The following is a 24,918-nucleotide window of genomic DNA, read 5'->3' on the forward strand; positions in this document are numbered from 1 at the left end:
AAGCCGGCTGTCCTCGCGCGCCTCTACTCCATCTGCCCTCGCGCGCCCTCGTCCCCGCCCACCCCTTCCCCCACCTTCGTCCACGCAGCCCACGGAGGTCTGGCGGCGCTAGGGTGTGCTCCGCCTCTGCCTCCGCCGCCGCCGCCGCCGCCTCCGCCTCTGCCTCTGCCGCTGCGCCGGCCAGGCTCCCTTCCTTCGTCCCCTCGGAGGCGGCTTCCTGCTCCGCACAGGTACCCTCGTCTCCCCCTCCCCCTCCCCACGAAACTCTGGTGTTGCTTGAGTTGCTGGGGAGGCCATGAATGCCTGGATCTCAAGGTTTTGTCTTCTCTTTCTCTACCTGTTTTGATCGGTAGTATCGGTTTGCCTGCAGCTTTTGTACTACGAACTGGGGTGATGTTAGCTAGGGTTGAACTCTTTGATGTCACAATGCCGCTCCCGGGTCGTTAGGTTTATCTGCTTGTGATTTCTTGAATTGAGTCTGTGCCTAGTGATTTGATTCCGTTTAGGATGAACCGGCCTATTTCGAGAAGGAAAGACACCGATTTTGGGGAACCAACAGGGCAAAATAATCAATCACATCTAAGAAATCCGCAGCAGAAGTTAACGCACAACATCCAAATTGTGTTATTGCAGAACATTTGCTCCGCCCCTCACCCCCGTTCATTGAATATTCGAATTCCCCTGTGACTGACGACCACCTTAAAAAATGGCACACTCTCGTCTGTATTCAAGGACATAATTCGTCTCCTTTTTGTATTTTTTCCTTTTCTTTTTCTTGGTAAGGTAGATCTTCTTATTCCCATTACTTTGAACTTCTCTCCCTTTTCTTAGGTTAGACTGTCTATCTGTTGTGTCATGTTTTAGTTAGGTTTTGAAGCAGTTTTTGTTTATCAGGGTTTCTTGCTTTAGTTGCAGTCCTGCTAAGTCTGTAATTAAATAGTCCAAACAAAGTGGCAGGTGATGCTGCAAGGTTATATTTTTTCTGCTAACTGAATTAGACGGATTTGTGTACCTGTGATTTTCTTTTACGTTAGAGGGAGCCACACCAATGTGGGCCCACGGGTTCTCTCTGGGTCCATGGTGCGCGCCCCGCCTGCGCGCCCCGCCTTGGAGCACAGGGTGGTTTAGCAAACAGATTCAGATCAGAAAACTCAATTTGAGTTTCCTGACAGGTTTAGAACGGTGGAGGATTTCTAATTTATGGAAGAAAACTAGTGCCTCAAAACTTCTTTTTCCTAATGGATTGCTTCAAAACTTGATGTGCTCTGATATGTCTATTGTATGTATCTGCGCTGTTGTTGTGATGTGGTTAAGTTATTATTTGTTGGTGCTGCTGATGTCGTGCCCGTGTTTTTATTTGTCTCCCTCCCCTTGCTTTCTCCCCCCTCCACCCTTTTTTCCACACTGATCTCTACTATCAGTAGTTACTACCACTCCTGCAACCAATAGTTAATTACTTCCTCCGTCTGTAAAAAATGTTGTTGTTATTTTCTTCCCCAGGATTAGCTAATGTTCTCGACGCGGATGAGCTCTACTGGATTTTTATGGTAACCAAAACATAAGTAATACTCTACAAAGTGATACATAAAGTATCATCCCTAGTTTGTTTTATCTTCATATCGCTCTTTTAAACTACTGGCCAGTTAAGTATTAGACTGGCCATAGATCATTTTGCAGTCTCTGAAAGACTGGCACGATTTTCTAATGGTTGTCTATGTGAGCATATGCTTGAATGTTAAGCTGAAATATTGAATGCTTGTCGTGGACACTGGACTCATGTCCAGTTTTGTATTTTTGTTGTTGCTGTTAATGCCTAATGGCTTGATAACGGTGGCTTATTCTTTATGAAAAAAATCTAAGAGATGCTTATGATAGATACTTTCAAGGTGGGATCCTCCCTTCCATTCAAAGTTTAGTTTACTTCGTAAGTAATGTTTAGTTTACTTCGTAAGCTTGCAAAAACGTCTACATTGTAATCCGTAACTCTTAACTTAGTCTGTCCTAGTACTTATCAATTTTACATGCGTTGTCATACTTAACGCATGCCTAATTTTAACACTAAATCAACTTCATTAATTTTCAGGTACAGTACTTGGATCAGCGGAAGAGGAGCATCAGCAGCACGGGCAGAGGAGCAACAGCCGCTAGTTCTTCAGGTACAATGGGGGGACAACAGATATTGCTATCTGAAAAATGAGTTAGCTAGTCATCTAAGTTGAGCTGATTTTGATTTCCGTATGTTATGGGGGGACAATAGATATTGCTATATGTTCATTCTTGAGGGTACAAACTTGCTAAACTATTGATGATTTTTTGTTGGGTGACCTATTTTTGTCCATATGAAAGCAGAGGACCATATGGTCTGTGTCCTTTTCATCCATATGAAAGTAGAGGCACATTGTGGTGCTAATTTGCTGGGTTTTGTTTCCGACCATCGTGTCGTGATGATTTTGCAGGTACCCCGAGAGGCCCTTGAGTTTGCCGGAATGTCGATTAACTTCCATTCCGGCAAATTTGGGTACTCCATATGTCCAATTTTCAGCAAAGGTCATGCTGAAATTTTCCGTGAATTTTAGCATGACTTTGCTAAAAATAGGACATATGGGGTACTTGCGACTAATGCATGGGCCGGGGTATCTTAGTACATAATTAAGTAGGATCAACTGCCCCTTTATTCTTGCTGCATTAAACCATAGGTGGCAATAGATCCAAGTGACTAGGCCCAACATAGAATTCTCCTTCGCTTTTCTTGATAAGGTATATTATTAGAAGATACCCATATATATCAGTCAACCTAGGGTGCCTCGGCATCGATAAACCCTAAATGATGAAAACTTAACTTAGCATTTACGGTGCCTCAGCATCGAAAAACCCTAAATTATAAAACCTTGGCTTTTAGGGTGCCTCGGTGTCGATAAAAACCTAAATGATGAAAGCTTAGACTTTTAGGGTGCCTCGGCGTCGACAAACCCTAAATGATAAAATCTTAGCTTTTAGGATGCCTCGGTGTCGACAAACCCTAAATGATGAGACCATGATCTTGTTCCTTGACAATAACCAACTTTTTGACCAAACTTTTTTCCTATTTAGAGAGAAACATGGCCCACAACGATGAGGCCGACGGTTCGGGCAAGCCATTCTGGGAGCTGTCCCAGGAGATGGAGGAAGAACCTCACCGCTATGAGGATGCCGTGGAAGACACCGATCCCGAGTATACAACCCCTAGTGGCGTCGGGGATGACACCACTGATGGTGCCGCCGAGGATGCCACCACTGATGATGGTAGCGCACGCACAGATGGCAGCCAATCGAAGAGGCAACGGAAGGACCGGCGCCCAAACTTGCTCAGCACCGTAAAGGAGGAATTTACTGAAGTCAACTCCGACGGGTATCCAACGGCGCCCAAAGAAATAGTCAAGGGGTACGCGGTTCAGCTCGGGTGCATTCTCCGGAGCAGTGTCTCGATCAACACCGAGAACCTAAGGCATCAGGACCGAGGGAATTTGCGCAACCTCCTCTTCACGAAGCTGCACGAACGATACAAGTTCCCCGGTGACGTCGCAAACACAAGCCTCTCAAGGAATAAAGTGAACAGTGTCGCCCTCACGAAGATGAGCAAGGCCCTGTCTACTTGGGGAAGCGTAGTGAAGAGAATGATTGACAAAGGTGATAGTTATGAGAAGATCAAGGCGAAAAATCCTTCGATCAGCGAAGATGACTACAAGGAGTTCAAGATCAAGTGCGAGAGCAAGGCAACCGCGGAATCAAGTCAGTGGGGGAAAGAAATGCGGGAGTTGAACTTAGGGGGTCCACCAACTCGGTCCCGGCGGTTACAGAGTGGCGGAACCTATATGGGACAAGGAGGACACGGAGCGTGCCGATCAAGGCCTACCACCCTGCTTCGAGAAATACAGTGACAAGTAGACCAGGAACTATGTCAGGGTCCGGTACAAGGTGGACCCAGTAACAAAGGAGCTTACCACGGATGCGAAGACCAGGGCGCTTGAGCGTGTTCTGGTAAGGAATACACCCCACGTAATTAACTCCATATGGTCACATTCTAATTAATGAAGCCAAATTTCTAAATGGTTCATTCCTTCCGCAGGACACTGAAAGCAGTAGCGCGGGGTCGTCTCAGAGCTCCCATTGGGACACCAATTTAAATAGGGCGTTCAACATAATGAAAAACAAGGATAAGTCCAGTAAGCCGTCGTCAGCTGGTCGTGTGGCCGGCAAAGGCTTGTCCACGAAATGGTCGTCATACTATAACGCTGGTGGGCAAAAGGAGAGAAATACCAACTTGGAAAGCCAGTCGTGCGAGATTGAAGAACTCAAGGCAAAAGTGGCGCGGATTCCGGAGATGGTCCAAGAACTAGTGCAACACCAAGTGGGAGGGGTGATCACCGCCATTGTGCCTACCTTTATTGAGGGGCTGCAGGCATGGATTGCGGGCGGCCAACAGGGGCCGCCCCCGATTCCCAGCTTCACGGCCAGCAACTCGCACAACGCGCACGCGACGCCATTGGTGTCTCCTGTGCGGGCGCCATTGGTGTCTCCGGCGCCGGCCGGCACCTCGGCAGCAAGCGGCCTCTCCGTCACTTGCACGCCCGCCGTTGGCGGTGCCTCGACATTAGCCGAGCTCGACGCCATCACGGTAACTAAGCCTCTCTCGGCCGATGACTTCATCTCCTTCCCTTTGACTGGGCATCCCCTGACGCCCTACATGTTTTCGCAGGGCGCCGGCGCCGACATTCCATGCACTCTCCTGCACTTCATGGGCGGCGAGTTGATCGATGTCGTGAAGGGCAGAATCGTTCAACCGGGCAACCCCATGTTCCACGGTAAACCGATGCCACCCACCACGTATAGGGTTCAAATGGTTCGGGTGCTGCCAGGCTGCGACGACTTGTTACCTCCGTTCCACCCCGCTGGGGCCGACAAAGATGATGTGATGACCCTCAGCGCCTGCTTAAGCTGGCCCTTGCTTTGGCCGAAGAGCCAGATTCGTTTGGGGGCGGGGGACACCACCCCATAGACAACACCGCTAGTCGTGCCGACGCCAAGCCATGGCAAGACCGCCGCAACGCTACCAGACATGCATATGGCATAGGATCCGGACATGCATATGGCACAGGTTCCGGACAACAACGATGACGACGATGGTACATTTACCAAGGTCGATAAGTACTTTGCCGAACATGGGTACAGTGAGGAATTCTTGGGGCCTCCTTCTCAAGAACCCAACCCTGCAAAAGACGACCGCGATCTAGCTGGTACCGCGGATAAACCCAATTGCAACAAGCGTTGTCTGGCATTTAGTTTTGAAGAGACGCCTCCAGCTGCCGCCTTCACCGAGCCTCAGATAGCCGAGGTGCAAAATATTATCAGCCTCAACACACTCAAGAAGGTGGTCTCTGAGCAGATGAACTCGATCCCATTACATCAGCAGAAGAAGGGACGAAAAAGAAAGACTAACAAGGGTGCGAGCCAGCCGTGCTCTGGACGGGCCACCTTCACCTAAGGATATCTCGAGGAGGGTGCATGTGGCGGGTAGGCCGATGCTACCGACTAATCTGCTCAATGCTGCAACCGGTGCTATGCGGAGTCTGCATGACAGTGTTCTTTGTTTGGAGAAGCGGCGTCTCTCCGATAATAATGTGGCATACCCGGTTTTCGTGGCCAAGGTGCCAGAGGGCAAGGGCTTTGTCGATAGCGCCATCGGGGGTATGATCGTCCTACGGTTTGCTGACATCTTCGCTATATTTAACCTTTATCCGTTGCACTACACCTTCGTTCGGCTATTTTCGCTGAGTATGGAGATGCGGATCATTAGAGACAAGACCCCGGACCTAGTGATAGTTGACCCCTTCTATATGCGTGCCAAGATCTTGGGCAGCGCTGGGGACCGGCAAGTCGCGAGTTCATACCTCGAAGGCATCATTCAGGCAAACTCAGAAAAGGATAACTTCCTCGTGCCTTACTTTCCCTGGTAAGTTATCCCTTCATCGCCACGTAACATATGATTTCTTAGATTTTGCTCGTCCTTTTTTTTTCTAACATTCCGTGTTTTGTGCAGTGACACACGTTGCACACTCATCCTCTTAAGCCTAAAATATTCCACTGCCACGTATTTCGACTCGGACCGTCAGTCAAAAAAAGACTACACAAATATCAAGAAAGTTCTTGATGAAGCTCTTCCCGGCTACGCCATATCTGGAGGCACCTTCAGCAGGACAAGTCTCAGGCACGGCAAGGACGTGTTCACCCACAATACGACGTTTGCCTGCGTCAAGCAGCCGCCTGGCAGTCAGAAGGATGCCTACTATGCCCTCCATCACATGCGGGCGATCATACGGGACAGTAATCACCTTCGGCTACCAAATAATCTCAAAGATTGGGCCGCACGCTTGTCGGTAATCCAGGATGCGGACATCAGACAAGAATTCTTTGGCATCCAGCCGGAGTTTGCGGAAATCATCCATCAAGATGTCCTTCGTACCTCAGGGCAGTTCTACCTCAGATCTCCGTCGTCCAATAGTGAGATAGATACAGTGCTACAAATGCAGGCTGACAACGACCGCAATTTCATGACCATCACGAAAGACGGCGGCTTCATCCACGTTCCCGTGAATCGCTACTAATTCAAGTTGCAATATTAAACTTTAATGAACTGGTATGTCTCTTTGGTTTGGACAGTCGTTCAACTTATATATAATCGATGGTATTTATTAGTAGGACCATGAATCGTGATGTTATAGTTGTAATATTAAACTTTAATGAACTTGTATGTCTCTGTAAATTGCTACTAATGTTTTGTTTGGCTAGTGCATAGAGATGCGGTCGTATGTCGGGTACAAGGGTAAGGTTCCCGGAGTCTACGACGACTGGGAGGAGTGTCGGAGACAGGTTCACCGATTCAGTGGTAACAGTTACAAAGGGTACACCACAAGGGTGGAGGCGGAAGTTAGATACGCGCGCTATCTAGCGGGAGAGAGGAGGGAGCGTTGGAGGAACCGAATGAAGACCAGTTTCATTGCGATTATGCTCATCATGATGACCGCAGCTCTCTTCTATGTGATGGTAGTTTAGATGGTCGATATCGACTTGTAATGTGAAGACAAACTCGCTACTCGCGGTCTCGAGACTTGTAATGTTCTAACTTTGTTCGGTATTTTAAATTCGGAGACTAATATGATGAATTGTATTCGGAGACTAATCTTCTATTGTATTCGATAAATCTGTTGTTTATATGTTGTGCTATCTATATTCTGTGCAATAATATATTTTGTAATCTGTGCAAATATCAGAAAAAATAAAATAAATACCTAATATTCATACTAGTGGCGCATCACTCAGCACGCTAGCGCGCCATTAGTAAGCCAGAGCATATGGGTAAATATGGCCCTGGGAGGCATACTAATGGCGCACCATAAGCTATACTAATGGCGCACCAGGATCTATACTAATGGCGCACCAGGATCTATACTAATGGCGCACCGGGATCTATACTAATGGCACACCAGGATCAATACTAATGGCGCACTACTTGGTGCGCCATTAGTATACCAGATACTAATGGCGCACCATGAGCAATACTAATGGCGCACTACCTGGTGCGCCATTAGTATACCAGATTGTAAGTGCATCTAGTGCCCCTTAGTGATTTTGGTCGTTTGAAGACTTATAGGTTAAGTATCTAATGTGTTTATGAGTGTACACAGGATCTATAAGTCATAGAGGAGTTTGAGATAATTGAAGAATATCGACCCCTAAAAATATATGTCTTCAGTTGAAGAAATTGGTCTAAAGCTGAAGAAATGAATCGCGAAGAATTTGCGATGAAATTGATATTCCTCATCAAGATATTGATATTGAGAAGATCGGTGGTTCCTGAAGAAAATCGTTCTGAAGAAATTGAAGCATGAAGATTTACGTTTTCTGTTTTACCTTCTTCGCATTTGATGAATAGGAACACCGTACTGTTAAAGGGGGTCAAAGTAACGCTATGGAATGAATTTCCTCATGATGCTCAACCCAAACCAAATACTACCAAAAGCCTCAAGTGAGGAATATGAGTGACATGAGGACTCTCACAGTTGAGGGTCCCGACCGTTTCAATAGCCATGCCAAGTCACTGGTCTTATCCACTCCAACGGTCATATTATTTAAGGGCATTAATGTCAAATCATGTCGGGATGCTCCCAGGCTATAAATAGCCGCCCCTCACAACCACTAGCTGGTTGGCTGCTCCGTTAGAAACTGACACTTGTCATAAGAGCAACCCAAATTCCTCAGAGCTTTCGAGAGTAAATCATCAGTGAGGAACTACACCACCCACTGAAACCGCAAACCAAACCTAGTGATTGAGCATCACTGAAGAAGTTGTTCCTGTGTGGGACTGAAGCCTTTTACCTTTGAGGACTGTGCATCCTCCAGACAGTTAGGCGTCATGGTTTAGGGCAATCCAGCAGTCAATTGTGGATCGCCGGGTGACCGAGTTTGTGAGGGTTTGGAAGTCTGCCCTGAAGACTTACCACAAGTGTTGGGCGAGGACTGTGTGTCCTTAGCTCAAGGAGAATACGATAGGGACTGTGTGTCCCGGGACTGGGTGTCCTTTGGTTTCAATACCAAGCCGCTCCAAACCAGATGTACAACTGTCACAGCAGTTGGAACTGGGTCATCAACAACAGTCTTCACCAAGAATCGGGTTCTAATTCCTCAACTCTTTACATTCTGTGTATTATGTGTTGATGACATTCACTGTGACTATTTGAGGAATTTGCTGAAGACTTTCTCTGAATTTCCTCAACCCCAAATTCTTCACTTGAGTTAATCATCATCTGTATTCTGCGTGCCTGCTTACTGTGCAATCTGTTTTCATAATCTTCACTCTGCAATACTGTTGTTGTGAACGATTGCACGACTGATCCTTAACTGTTTCCGCTGTAAGTTAGTCATCAGTTAGGAATTTCCTCAAAAGGAATTTCCTCAGTGATGAAATTCTAAAAATCTCCTATTAACCCCCCCTCTAGTCGATATAACGCACTTTCAATTGGTATCAGAGCAAGGTACTCCCTTGTTCTGTGTGATTTTGGTTTAACCACCTGGAGTTTTAGTTATGTCGACTGCAGGCATGTTTAAGGTGACTACAGCATGTCCTACCTACGAGGGAAAGAATTTTCCCTTCTGGAAGAACAAAATGCAAATGCATCTACAAGCTATAGACAATGATCTCTGGTATATTGTGGAAAATGGTGTCCCCATCATTTCTGCGAGTGTCACTGCAGCTGATGTGAAGAAATTCAAGCAACTCGATTCTCAAGCGAAGAACATCATCTGTGGTCATCTGAGCCCTGGCCAGTTTGGAAGAGTAAGTGCCTTAGGCTCTGCAACACTGATCTGGGAGAGACTGTGCAAGGTAAATGAAGGAGTATCAACCCAACGCGACTCTCGTGTTGATATTCTTCGCAATCTCTTCAATCGCTTCAAGAGACATGACAATGAAATCTGCCAAGACACCTTTGATCGCCTCACTGACATATCAAATGAACTGCAAGCACTGGGAGCTCGAGACATCACTGATCACGAAGTTGTGAAGAAACTGCTGAGATCTCTGGATTCTTCATTTGACACTTTAGTTCTGTTGATTCAAGAAAGACCAGACTACAAGATGCTAGATCCTGCTGATATCCTCGAAAGGCTAAATACTCATGAATTCCAGCTAGAAGAAAAGAGAGATCTATATGGACAAAGCTATTCCAGACCACGTGCACTGAAGGCAAGAGCAATTTCCTCATCTGAAGAAGAAGACACAGATGACAGCAGTTGTGACCCTGAAGAATTTGGTCAGGAACTTGCAATGCTTGTGAGGAAATTCCAGAGATTTACACGACGAGGCCAGTTCGGTAAATCATCAAGAAGAGACATGAGGAAATCATAATCTGCATCTGAGGACTACAAGAAACGGACATGTCACAAGTGCAAGAAATCAGGTCATTACATTGCTGATTCTCCTCGCTGGGGAAAGGAATCAAAGAAGAAGAAATACAAGGATGACAGTTCTGATGACTCAAAGAAGAAGAAGAAATCTTCAAAATCCTCATCTTCAAAGTCCTCCTCACACAAGAAGACTAGCTTCAGAAAGGCTCAGGCACTTATTGGCAAGGAAATGGATTCCGAGGGAGAATCAGAAGAATGTGATGATGAAGAAGGCTCTGGAGAAGATTCAGAATCCGGACAGGCTAGTCTTGCACTAGCAACCAATTTGGTCAGCAAGTCAATCTTCAATCTTGAAGAAAATTAATGCACCATCCATACTGATGACTATGCTGATGACTTCGCTCCAACCTATTGCTTCATGGCAAAAGGTTCAAAGGTATCACATAATGCCTCCTCATCTGATTCAAGTGACTGTGAACATGATGATTACAAAAAACCCAGTTACAGTAAACTTGCCATCATTGCCACTAAACAACAAACCGCTCTAGAAAAGCTTCAAAAACTGCTAGACAAAAGTGATGATCTGTTGAATGATGAAATGAATCTTAATCAAATCCTCGCTGATGACATGAAAAATCTTCAGTCTAGATTTGATATTCTTCAGGATTGTTATGATACACTCCTCACTGATATGAGAAGCTTTCCTACGAATTTCTTCAAAGGAAGCTTGATCTTGAGAAGCTGAGGATGTCTTATGATGATCTTCGTATGGAAAATGATTCATTACTAGCTCAACAGATCAGCGCTAGTCAAGTTGAATTTATTCCTCCATGTCTTAAATGCATTGTTCGTGAAACTGCTAATTCTTCACCAGAATCTTCAAATGCTACCACTGCTACAAATACTTCAATTGCACCTGTTGTTTCTATTTCCTCACTTGAGGAAAACACAAATGTCACTGACGAAAATGCAGGGTTGAAGGAATTGTACGGGACAGGCATGTACAAAGGCCTCAAAGGACATCAAATCCTTTGTGATGTGCTCAAAAAGCAGATCTTGAACAGGAACCCGAGGAAAGAAGGAATTGACTTTGAGAGGAAATTGAATGCTGATGGATCTTATTGGAAACCTGAGCAGTATCCCAAAACCTCATGGGTTGCTGCTACTGGGCCTCCTTTCGATCCATCTAATCTAACTGGCTTCTCATATGAATTATCCTATTCCTCGGATGAGTCATTAGATTCCAACTATAAACTGTTCAAAAATCAATCTGGTGAAGTATTTGCTCGATATGTTGGAACTAACTGCAGGAATGGCCCTCCTCTGAAGAAAATCTGGGTTCCCAAAAGTTGTCTTGAAAATCTTCAAGTAAATGTCCTCATGACATCACCTCTGAAGAATCTGAACCCCAGATCAAATTCCTCAGGAGGACCAAAGTCTTCAAGAGGATCAAAATCCTCAACCGGTCAAAACTATGCTCATACCCGTGCTTATGCGTCTAACATGCAGGGAAACTACAAGGAATATGATTATGAGCGCTATTCTTCAAATCATTATGTTCATAAATCCTCAAACCAGTTCTCTGCATACTCATATGAGTACTTTAACCCCCCTACTGTTAAGAGAAGTGCATTAGCTTCAATGCCACCTTTCTCATATGGTGCTCGTAGGATGATGAACGCTTTGCCACCCCTTCAAATGTGGGTGGTGAAGAAATCAAACTAAGCACTTCTGCAGGTCAGGTCTCCAGATGAAAATCATCATCTGAAGAATTTGCTGGAGACCTGAGGAAATGCTTGATAAGACGCAAGCTAATGATTGATGAAATAGAAATATTTCACACGTCCTTACATTTCTGTTATGATGAAATTAGTATCATATTCTTCAAACTTGAAGCATATGAGATGGTAAGCTGTACTAATTCATCTGCAGGATGACAAACCCAAAAATACTGAGTGGGTTCTCGATAGTGGCTGCACACATCACATGACTGGTGATAAAAGCCTACTGATGAATATGCCACTAACTCCATCACCTCTGAAGCAAATCACATATGCTGATAAAGGTAAAAGCAAGGTATTGGGACTTGGCAAAGTAGCTATTTCCGAGGATAGGCATATGGACAAGGTGATGCTTGTTGAATCCCTTGGTTTTAACCTCATGTCAGTCTCGATGTTTTGTGATCTTGATATGATTGTTATCTTTGGTAGATATAGATGTGTAGTCATCATGGAATCTGACAGATCCAAAGTCTTCGAAGGTGTAAGAAGAGGGGATTTGTACATTGTTGACTTCTCTACAGGTCCTCAACCAGCCACTTGCTTACTAGCAAAAACCTCAGAAGGATGGCTGTGGCACAGAAGACTAGGTCATGCAGGCATGAGGAATTTGCACACACTTGCAAAGAAGAAGCATGTCATTGGCATCGAATCAGTCAAATTCCTCAAGGATCATCTCTGCGGTGCTTGTGAATCTGGGAAAATGACCAGATCCAAGCATCCCTCCAAAACCATCATGACCACTACACGTCCATTTGAATTGCTTCATATGGATTTATTTGGACCTACACACTATGCAACACTAACCAATGCAGCATCTCTATATGGCTTTGTCATAGTTGATGATTATTCCAGATACACTTGGGTGCATATCATAGTGTATAAAACTGAAGTGCAGGAAATCTTCAAACGATTTTCTTCAAGGGCCTCGACGAACTTTGGCATCAAGATCAAACATATAAGGAGTGATAATGGAACCGAGTTCAAAAACACTGGTCTTGATGATTATCTTGATGAACTTGGTATTACTCACGAATTGTCTGCTCCTTATACTCCTCAGCAGAATGGTGTCGTCGAAAGAAAGAATAGGACTCTGGTTGAAATGGCAAGAACTATGCTTGAAGAATATCAGAATCCTCGTCGCTTCTGGCCTGAAGCAATCAACACTGCATGTCATATCATCAACAGGGTATATCTTCACAAATTCCTCAAGAAAACCTCATATGAACTCCTCACTGACAAGAAACCCAATGTAAGTTATTTCAAAATCTTCGGTGCAAAATGCTGGATTAGAGATCCTCATCATAGCTCGAAATTTGCACCTAAGGCACATGAAGGTTTTATGCTCGGTTATGGAAAGGACTCGCACACCTACAGAGTTTTCAACAACTACCACAACAAAGTTGTTGAGACTGTAGATGTGCGGTTCGATGAAACTAATGGCTCGCAAAGAGAGCAATTGCCTTCTGATCCAGATAAGCTGTCTCCTGAGGAAGCAATAAAGCTTAAGCCTACTGAAGACATTGTTCCCACTGAGGAAATTGGTGAAGAAACAATCCCTATCGCTGATGAAAGTCAAGAAGATGCTCCTGAGGAAATTGCAACAGCACCACTTCCTCAGCCCAGACAAAATCCTGAACCAGCTCATCCGAGGATTGCAAATGAAGTAGAACTTGACAAAATCCTCAACGACATCAACGCGCCAGGTCCTCTCACTCGTTCAAAAGCTTCACACTTAGTTAACTTTTGTGGGCATTTTTCTTTTGTATCTATCACAGAACCCTCAAAAGTAGCTGAGGCTTTTCTGGAACCGGAGTGGATCCAAGCCATGCAAGACGAACTTCTTCAATTCAAGCTGAATGACGTATGGGAGCTCGTCAAACGACCAGATCCTCGCAAGCATAACATAATCGGCACCAAGTGGATTTTCCGAAACAAGCAAGATGAGGACGGTCAAGTGGTGAGGAACAAGGCACGACTTGTAGCCCAAGGCTACACCCAGGTTGAAGGAATAGATTTCGATGAAACTTTTGCACCTGTTGCTAGACTTGAAGATATTCGAATCCTACTTGCTTATGCTAATCATCATAACATCATCTTATATCAAATGGATGTGAAAAGTGCATTCCTCAATGGTAAGCTTGAGGAAGAAGTATATGTTGCTCAGCCCCCAGGTTTTGAGGATCCAAAGAATCCAGACAAAGTCTTCAGACTCAAAAGGGCTCTGTATGGCCTCAAGCAAGCCCCTCGGGCATGGTATGATACATTGAAGGAATTCCTCATGAAGAAAGGCTTCAAACCTGGTTCACTCGATCCAACTCTTTTCACAAAATCTTATGATAATGAATTGTTTGTATGTCAAATATATGTTGATGATATCATATTTGGTTGTACTGACAAAAGATACAGTGATGAATTTGCCTATATGATGAGTGAAGAATATCACATGTCTATGATGGGGGAGCTGAAATTCTTCTTAGGTCTTCAAATTCGTCAACAAAGCAATGGAATCTTCATATCACAGGAGAAATACCTCAAGGATGTTCTGAGGAAATTCGACATGCATGAATGCAAAGGTGCCAAGACTCCAATGCCTACCAACGGTCACCTCGGCATTGATGAAAATGGTAAAGATTTCGATCAGCAGGTATACCGTTCTATGATTGGCTCTTTATTGTATCTATGTGCATCTAGGCCAGACATAATGCTTAGCGTTTGCATGTGTGCATGTTTTCAAGCAAAACCGAAGGAATCACACCATAAGGCTGTGAAACATATTCTTCGATACCTAGCTCACACACCAACACTAGGATTATGGTATCCCAAGGGCTCCAATCTTCATCTGGTAGGGTATTCTGATTCAGACTATGCTGGTGACCGTGTGGATCGCAAGTCAACTTCCGGCACATGCCATTTCCTCGGAAGATCACTGGTTTGCTGGTCCTCAAAGAAGCAGAACTGCGTATCACTCTCCACTGCCGAAGTTGAGTACATTGCTGCTGGTTCTTGCTGTGCTCAATTACTATGGATGAAGCAAACCCTCAAGGACTACGGCATCAACATGAAGAATGTGCCTCTCTACTGTGACAATGAGAGTGCTATCAAGATTGCCTATAACCGAGTACAACACTCGAAGACCAAGCACATCCAGATTCGTCATCATTTTCTTCGGGACCATGTCCTCAAGGGCAATATCCTCATCGACCATGTGAAGACTGATGATCAACTGGCTGATATCTTCACTAAGCCCTTGGATGAGAAAAGGTTTTGCAAGTTGCGGTGTGAGCTAAATATCTTAGAGTCTTCAAATGTTTTCTAAAAACATGCACACATCCTAACACTTATGCAAAGTTGATGACTTAGATGTGCAACACATGATGAAACGATTTTCTTCAACCGATGAAGAAAGTCACTCTGAATGTGAAGAAATTAACGAAGAAATTGATTCTCAGGGCCCTATGACAATTGTACGCGGCGTCTGTAATCAACATTCTTATATGGTGGGCAACGCCACCGCCCAATGTGAAATTCCTCAAGTTGATTTTCTTCAAATGATCAAATTCCTCACAATGCATTTTTCTTCAAAACAGTTGTTCTTCATTGTGATGATCTATTGCAAAATCTTCAAAAACACTTGATGACTTTCATTTGCCTAGGTAGACTGTGATCTCTAGTCCTCAACAGCATTCACTTATTGCTATTTCTTCAAGTTGATGTTTCTGCTAAGTGAATGTGATCGGACCCTATCTTCCCTCTATGCTATACTTATCCAGTCTATTCAATTCTTCATATGCGTTCTACTTGAAACTTTGTTCAAAATCCTCACTGCATCCTTGTCAGCTGATGATTTTGTAATGAAAATCCTCAAATCTTCGAAAAATTGTTTTCTTCAAAGGAACAGTAACTGAACCCCCACTTCCATCGATTGGATAGCCACGATCTCCACTATCTCCACCGCATCGTACGGGAGCTACACGTGTCCTGCGGAGACGTAGAGCCAAGGGCTATTCGGTCCGAAACTTTCGCGCCAAACAGTAACTTTAGGGCTATAAATATGTCCTTATCCCCCTCGGTATCATCTTCTTCGCCTCATCGCTCTCCTGCCACAGCACACCTAACCCTAGCGCCACCGCTGTTAGTCTTGTCGCCGGCAAGGAAGAGCTTCATTGCCTCAACCTTCTCGCCGCCAGGATCACGCCGGAGTCGGAACATCTACGTCCGCCTCCGCCGTAGACGTCCTCTGCTGCCAAGTTAGGGTGCATTGGACACTTGACCGAAGAGCCTCTCCAACACCACCTTTTTGTGTTCTTCGTTCGCACCTTCCAGGGTAATTATATCCCATTTTTACAACAGATTAGATCTGAAATTTTACCTCTCCCATGTGAAATCTGTTTTTCCTCAAGATACGATGCGCACATGATTTCTCAAACACTATCCATCACCACAATCATTGATGAACTAGCTAAGCATCTAAGATTTTCACGAGATTCCTCAATTGTGCGAATTTTCGGATCTGTACAACTCTGGAACCCAAGAACAGAATGCTTAAGAAAATTCCTCAACCACTGGTTATATTCCTCAAACTGTCAAACTTTTCCATTTTCTTCAATTCTGAGAACGCATATGACCTCTCCAAATTCCTCGCAACTATACTCTGTTCACAGGTACACACATGTCAGCTGATGAATCTCTCGGTTCTCATCACATTAACTCATTTGCAGCGTTTCTGGAAGAAACTCTTCAAGGCTCATCAGAATCCTCAAGAGTTCAAAATCCTCAGAAAGTTCCTCGTCTGAAGAAAATGGAGGAAGAAAGGAAACAGAAGGGAGGAAAGAAACTGGAGCAGAACACAGCTGTTGATATTCCTGATGACATATACCTGGACTATTGCACACCTGATGATGAACCTGAGACTATGCCTAAAAGAAAGATTAGGCTGCAGAAAATTGAACGCAGATGGGCAAAGGAGTGGAAGGAGTACAGGTTTGTGACTCCAAAATATGCGAAGAAATTCGCTTTGAAGCCTCCTGGCAGAAGGGCCCCACTTGAGGATCATCAAGTAGCTCATCCCTCAAGTCTTATGACACTTGATGACTACCCAGATGAAAAAGAAAGGCATCTGGCCAAGCTCAAAAAGCAAGCAGAAACAGCAGTGAAGAAATTTCATGAATCCTCAGCTGCTGCCTCCGGTGCTGCTCATTCCTCAGCAGCAGAAACCTCAGGCTCCGAGATTCCTCAACCAAAGTCTGTGCCAACAAAGCCAAAAGCTTCAAAACCCCAAGAGAAGTTTGCACAGACTTCTGTCACCAAACCCTCGGCTCCAAAACCCTCGGTTCCAAAACCGTCAACACCAAAACCATCAGCGCCAAAACCCTCAGCACCAATCGCATCTACACCAAAGTCCTCAGCTCCACCTCCAAAGCCAGTACAAAAGAAAGTCGTGAAGACTACGACTGCCAGCTCTAGCTCCTCACTCCCAGCTGCAACAAGCTCGGAGACGAAGTCTTCAACACCCCTTTTGAAGACTTTGACAACAACTGAACCTGCACCTCTGCCCAGCCCCAGCAAAATCATCACAGTCCCATCTGCATCAGAAGGAAGTGATGAATATGATGATGAAACTCTGGAAGCCATTATCAGGAACAAGCAAGAAAGGGTAGCACAAGCATCAGGCAGTGCTATTCCTCTGGCGATGGACCCCAAGGTCCTCCTCGACTTCATCAATGTGTGGTATGAAGACCCAAACACACCCATTGATGATTTGAAACTTCCTCCTGGTGTCAGCCACATGGTGGCTACCTTCATAAACGAAGCCAAGTGGAAGGAACAGAAGGCCAAGCAGGCAAAGATTGCAAAGGCCAGAAAGGAGAAATTCCTCAGGCAAAATGTTCTCAAGCTGATGCCTGAAGCATTGGTGTCCACCTAGGCAGAGCTGCAAGTCTTGACTGAAAAGTGTGAGAAACTGTCAGACCGCACAAGCATCAAACGCAATTTCATCAAGCTAGCCACTAGTGCTGTTGATGACTACAACAAACGTCACCCCCCACCAGCACCAACTCCTCAGCCCCTGGTTGAACAGCCAGAAGATGCATCTCCTGATGAGGAGGAAATTCCTCAAGCTGAGGAACAACACCAAGAGCGCCGTGCTGATGAGCCGGCTATTGAAGAAATCATCACCAAGACCGCTCCTGATGAAACTGCAACCCCTGATGAAACTGCTCCTGATCCAGCTGCTTCATCAAAGCAGGCTGATGACTCTGTTCCAGCTGGTTCCTCACTACCAGCTGAAGAATCTGTTGAGAAAACACCTTCACCAAAAACTTCAAAGGTGAAGAAATTAATCCCGTCTGCATCAGACGCGAAAAAGACAAGAGCTGCTGAGAAGGAAGCAAAGAAGAGAAAAGCTTCCTCAACAGAAGAAAAGATTGAGGCAAAACGCCTCAAGGAAACTGAAGAATCTGCCCCTCTGGACCCGGTGCCTCTTAATGTTGCACCTTCATATGAAATGGTCGTCATCGGTGACCACACTACAAGGGCAGATGAGGAAATGAAGGATGCTGCCTCTGAGGAGCATACTGATGAGGAAATACAAATTGATGACAGTCCTCAACCTCATATTCCTCAGAAAGAGACCACTCAAGCTTCAGCTGCAGCAGCTGATGAATCTGCTTCTGCCACAAAGTCAGTTGATGAAAATCAAGCTGAAGAAAATGTCCAGTCTGAGCAGGCTCCTCCCACTGACCAAGCTGACCAAACTCCTCAAACTGAGAAGGAAGAAGAAATTCCTCAGGCTGATGCTCAGCCAGAGCAAGAAATTCCTCAACCTGAGGAAACTGCTGAAGAAAATGTTCCCGCCCCTGACAATGACTTCATTGTGCTCAACCTAGAGACTGTCATGGTTGTTTCCCCTCCCATTCCTCAGCACAATCTCAATCCAGTTCAGCGCCTGCCATTCTCGAAGCGGACAAAGTTTCAGAAAGAAAATTTCTTTGAGGAGCGCATGTATTTCATCAGAGAGAATCCTTATGACAAGCCTCAAATGAGGCATCTGAAGTTTTGGACAAGGACTCAGATGAACTACTATGCTTCTGTGCTTTGTGGACGCAACAAGATATTCCAGCACAGGCACATTCCTCATGATGAACTTGAAGAGATTCCCTGCATGGAACCAGTCCTCAGTGTACTACATGATGCAGGTTTGCTCCCTATGTGCTCAGACATATCAAATTGGAATAGTGAGCTAATTCTTCAGTTCTATTCAACTCTGCACATCTCGGGCAATGCTGATGACATCAACACTTGGGTGTTCGACTGTTTGACCCAAAATACTCACTACAAGGCTCCAGCGTCTGAACTCCTCAGAGAACTGCCCGTACCAATTCCTTTAGAAGGGGCAGTGAAGCTTTATGGTGAGCGTGAGGTGCCAAATGGAATGATGGAAGTCCTCGTGAAGCCTTTGGCTGCAGGAAAACCATCAAGAACCACATTCATCGTCCATGAGCTCAAGTACACACCCCGGTCTGTCTACCGCATTCTCTGCAGTGTGCTAGCGCCAATCAAAGGCCATGATCATGACGAAGATGTCGTCGGCCTCATGAAGAATATCCTCTTCAACATCATTCACGGTATCCCCATGAATATCCATGATTTCTTCTTGAGGACTTTGGCTGACAATGCAATGTGCCCATATGATCACAAAATTTATGCACCATGGATCATGAGATTCCTCAGGACAAGGACTGGCATCAACTTTCACGCAGATTTCCAGAACCATGTTGGTTATATGCCTCCTATCCGGGTCAACAAGAAGACTTTCGAGCCCATTGAGGGAAAAGGAAAGTCCGTAATTGATGAAGGAAGCAGGCCTCTTGATGGTCAATTTAAAGAGCCAGATGCATATTCCTCATGGGACGATACTGAGACTCGTCCACCAAGCCCAGTTCCTCCTCGCGTGCTAAACACCAGAGAGCTTCTTCTCAGCCTTCATCAGAAGGTGGATCACAACCACAAATGGGTCAAACGCCAGTTTGGTGCCATTGTGAAAACCCTCACTAAGACACAGAACAGTGTGAAGCTTAATTGTAAGTGCATCTAGTGCCCCTTAGTGATTTTGGTGGTTTGAAGACTTATAGGTTAAGTATCTAATGTGTTTATAAGTGTACACAGGATCTATAAGTCATTGAGGAGTTTGAGATATTTGAAGAATATCGACCCCTAAAAATATATGTCTTCAGTTGAAGAACTTGTTCTGAAGCTGAAGAAATGAATCGCGAAGAATTTGCGATGAAATTGATATTCCTCATGAAGATATTGATATTGATAAGATCGGTGGTTCCTGAAGAAAATCGTTCTGGTGAAATTGAAGCATGAAGATTTACGTTTTCTGTTTTACTTTCTTCGCACTTAATGAATAGGAACACAGTACTGTTAAAGGGGGTCAAAGTAACACTATGGAATCGGTTTCCTCATGATGCTCAACCCAAGCCAAATCCTACCAAAAGCCTCAAGTGAGGAATATGAGTGACATGAGGACTCTCACAGTTGAGAGTCCCGACCGTTTTGATAAGCCACGCCAAGTCACTGATCTTATCCACTCCAACGGTCATATTATTTAAGGGCATTAATGTCAAATCATGTCGGGATGCTCCCAGGCTATAAATAGCCGCCCCCCACAATCACTAGCTGGTTGGCTGCTCCATTAGAAACTGACACTTGTCATAAGAGCAACCCAAATTCCTGAGAGCTTTCGAGAGTAAATCATCAGTGAGGAAATACACCACCCACCGAAACCACAAACCAAACCTAGTGATTGAGCATCACTGAAGAAGTTGTTCCTGTGTGGGACTGAAGCCTTTTACCTTTGAGGACTGTGCATCCTCCAGACGGTTAGGTGTCATGGTCTAGAGCAATCCAGCAGTCAATTGTGGATCGCCGGGTGACCGAGTTTGTGAGGGTTTGGAAGTCTGCCCTGAAGACTTACCACGAGTGTTGGGCGAGGACTGTGTGTCCTTAGCTCAAGGAGAATACGGTAGGGACTGTGTGTCCCGGGACTGGGTGTCCTTTGGTTTCAATACCAAGCCGCTCCAAACCAGATGTACAACTGTCACAGCAGTTGGAACTGGGTCATCAACAACAGTCTTCACCAAGAATCGGGTTCTAATTCCTCAATTCTTTACTTTATCTGTATTATGTGTTGATGACTTTCACTGTGACTGTTTGAAGAATTTGCTGAAGACTTTCTCTGAATTTCCTCAACCCCAAATTCTTCACTTGAGTTAATCATCATCTGTATTCTGCGTGCCTGCTTACTGTGCAATCTGTTTTCATAATCTTCACTCTGTAATACTGCTGTTGTGAACGATTGCACGACTGATCCTTAACTGTTTCCGCTGTAAGTTAGTCATCAGTGAGGAATTTCCTCAAAAGGAATTTCCTCAGTGATGAAATTCTAAAAATCTCCTATTCACCCCCTTCTAGTCGATATAACGCACTTTCATTAATCATCACTATCTGCATGAGGTTTTTGATCGCACGTGGGCTACCCTTGCACATCTGAAGACCCAAACTGAGCTTGAAGAATTGAACTTTGAGCAGGACTTTGACTGGTCGTGGCCTCCCAAGAAGAAGTTCAGGCCCATTCATGTGCCAGATCTTGAAGACAGCTCCTTCTCGTCATTCCGCACCGCCGAGTCTGATGAGGAACAACTCGACACCGCAACAGGACCAAGGAAGAAGACTACACCCAAGAAGCGCCAAGGATCTTCATCAACCGCAAAGAAATGAAGTCTTCACGGGCGTTAGTCCTCAGTTTGTCCCTTTTTGTCACTTGATGACAAAGGGGGAGAAACTTCAGAGTTAGTCTTCAAACGGGATTTATTTTTGGGGCTTATGAACTATATTTAAGTTACAAACTCTTGGCTCTTCTGAAGTTTTTATGTAATGAGTTGTTACTGAAGCCCGATGGTACTCTGACGCTTTTTGAATGTTTTTGTTCGCATGCTTATTCCTCAAGTTTTAATGCACGCATGCTGGAATTCGTCAGATACCATTTTCCATCATGCATTTTCATTTTCTTCATATGATATGTTATATGTATGCATGATTTACAAGATTCAGGGGGAGATCTCTATGATATAAATCATCAATGTGCATATGCTATAAAAGCAAAATCCTCAAGGTATGCACATCTTCAGGGGGAGTCTCTGTGAATCTTGTCTTCAAATTCCTCAATTGAGTATTTACACTTCATATTTTTGATCCCTGTTGAAGACTTAACCTAATTGTCATCAACCACCAAAAAGGGGGAGATTGTAAGTGCATCTAGTGCCCCTTAGTGATTTTGGTGGTTTGAAGACTTATAGGTTAAGTATCTAATGTGTTTATGAGTGTACACAGGATCTATAAGTCATTGAGGAGTTTGAGATAATTGAAGAATATCGACCCTAAAAATATATGTCTTCAGTTAAAGAAATTGGTCTGAAGCTGAAGAAATGAATCGCGAAGAATTTGCGATGAAATTGATATTCCTCATGTAGATATTGATATTGAGAAGATCGGTGGTTCCTGAAGAAAATCGTTCTGAAGAAATTGAAGCATGAAGATTTACGTTTTCTGTTTTACCTTCTTCGCATTTGATGAATAGGAACACCGTACTGTTAAAGGGCGTCAAAGTAACGCTATGGAATGAATTTCCTCATGATGCTCAACCCAAACCAAATACTACCAAAAGCCTCAAGTGAGGAATATGAGTGACATGAGGACTCTCACAGTTGAGGGTCCCAACCGTTTCAATAGCCACGCCAAGTCACTGGTCTTATCCACTCCAACGGTCATATTATTTAAGGGCATTAATGTCAAATCATGTCGGGATGCTCCCAGGCTATAAATAGCCGCCCCTCACAACCACTAGCTGGTTGGCTGCTCCGTTAGAAATTGACACTTTTCATAAGAGCAACCCAAATTCCTCAGAGCTTTCGAGAGTAAATCATCAGTGAGGAACTACACCACCCACCGAAACCGCAAACCAAACCTAGTGATTGAGCATCACTGAAGAAGTTCTTCCTGTGTGGGACTGAAGCCTTTTACCTTTGAGGAATGTGCATCCTCTAGACGGTTAGGCGTCATGGTCTAGAGCAATCCAGCAGTCAATTGTGGATCGCCGGGTGACCGAGTTTGTGAGGGTTTGGGAGTCTGCCCTGAAGACTTACCACGAGTGTTGGGCGAGGACTGTGTGTCCTTAGCTCAAGGAGAATACGGTAGGGACTGTGTGTCCCGGGACTGGGTGTCCTTTGGTTTCAATACCAAGCCGCTCCAAACCAGATGTACAACTGTCACATCAGTTGGAACTGGGTCATCAACAACAGTCTTCACCAAGAATCGGGTTCTAATTCCTCAACTCTTTACATTCTCTGTATTATGTGTTGATGACATTCACTGTGACTGTTTGAGGAATTTGCTGAAGACTTTCTCTGAATTTCCTCAACCCCAAATTCTTCACTTGAGTTAATCATCATCTGTATTCTGCGTGCCTTCTTACTGTGCAATCTGTTTTCATAATCTTCACTCTGCAATACTGCTGTTGTGAACGATTGCACGACTGATCCTTAACTGTTTCTGCTGTAAGTTAGTCATCAGTGAGGAATTTCCTCAAAAGGAATTTCCTCAGTGATGAAATTCTAAAAATCTCCTATTCACCCCCCTCTAGTCGATATAACGCACTTTCACAGATACTAATGGCACACTTTTGGTGCGCCATTAGTAAAAAAATCTAATGGCGTGATTCTAGTGGCGCACCTATAGTGCGCCATTAGTAGCAAAAATAGGTGCGCCATTAGCAAGACTTTTCCTAGTAGTGACTTATAGGCGGAAGAAGTAGGGCACAGGATCCATAGGGGGTCCACAAGCCTGCTAGGCGTGGCCCCCCTGGTCGCGCCTAGGGGGCTTGTGGCCTCCCCTGGTGTCGTTTGCCTTGGTTCTCACGCTCCGTGCGTATCTTCTGTTCCGGAAAAATCTTTTCGTAGGTTTTATTCCGTTTGGACTCCGATTAATATTCTCCTCTGAAAAGGGTCAAAAACACGGAAAAAACAGGAACTGGAACTTGGCACTGAGTTAATAATTTAGTCTCAAAAAAGATATAAAAGGCATACAAAACATCCAAAGTTTGACAAGATAATAGCATGGAACCATGAAAAATTATAGATACGTTGGAGACGTATCAAAGCCCGACAGGAGGTCCCCAGAGCGGCTTCGAGTATGATGTTTTGGCGTGAAACTCGCCTTCTTCAAAGGAAATCGGGATCCAGATAAGCATCTGGGTGAGACAGGGGAACTTTCCTACAGATTCGCCTAGCCGGCTTAGGGGAGAAGAATTTGAGTCGGAAGAAATGGAAATTACCTCGACGTCTTCATCTTGGCTCTCTATGTCATCATCCTATAAATAGAAGCGACAATGCATGAGTACAAGTCAGGTTAGAATAATGAAGACAAGAGCATTTACCTCTGACTGTTCCTCGGCGACCCGAGACTCAGCCACAACGGATGACTCCTTTGTGGCAGCTTTGCCCCTGGTTTTCTTCTTCTTTTGGGCGGGTTTTGGCACTTTCTTGACGACGGTTTTGGGTCTTCGTTTCCAGAAAGACGAGTCCTTCTGATTGACATAATTAGAGCCCGGATCAGAGACAAGCCTGAGTATATAAAAAGCTACATAGGCGAGTTGAGATGGTTCACCTCTGGAGCTGGGTTGGAAACCCAGAATGGTTTTAACCCAATCTTGGAGCAGTTCTCAACAGGATTGCCACTTAATTTCTTCACAATATCAACAATGTCTCCTTCTTCAATCCTAATGTTGTAGAAGCATTGTGGATGGTTTAAATCGCCGTTGTACTCACACATTAAGCCGTCCAGGCGACTCAAAGGCATAATCCTCCACTCCACCCAACATCAGATCAGATCAATGTCGGTAAGGCCGTTGGCAGTTAAAGCGCTGAGCTTTGCAAAGACAGGGGTGAGTGAAGCTTCTTCTTCATCAGTTAGCTTCTCACGTAGTTTAAAATCCATGGGCAGACGTTCCTCCCTAAAACCTGGTAAGGGGTTCTCATTGGGTGGAGAGGTGTCACGACAGTAAAACCAAGTCTTTGCCCAACCTTTGGGGTGAATGGGCAGTGCAGCAGCCAGGAACCCGCATTCTCGCCGCCTCTCGATA

This window comes from Hordeum vulgare, chromosome 2H (genome assembly GCF_904849725.1).
Source record: "Hordeum vulgare subsp. vulgare chromosome 2H, MorexV3_pseudomolecules_assembly, whole genome shotgun sequence".
NCBI lineage: Eukaryota > Viridiplantae > Streptophyta > Magnoliopsida > Poales > Poaceae > Hordeum > Hordeum vulgare.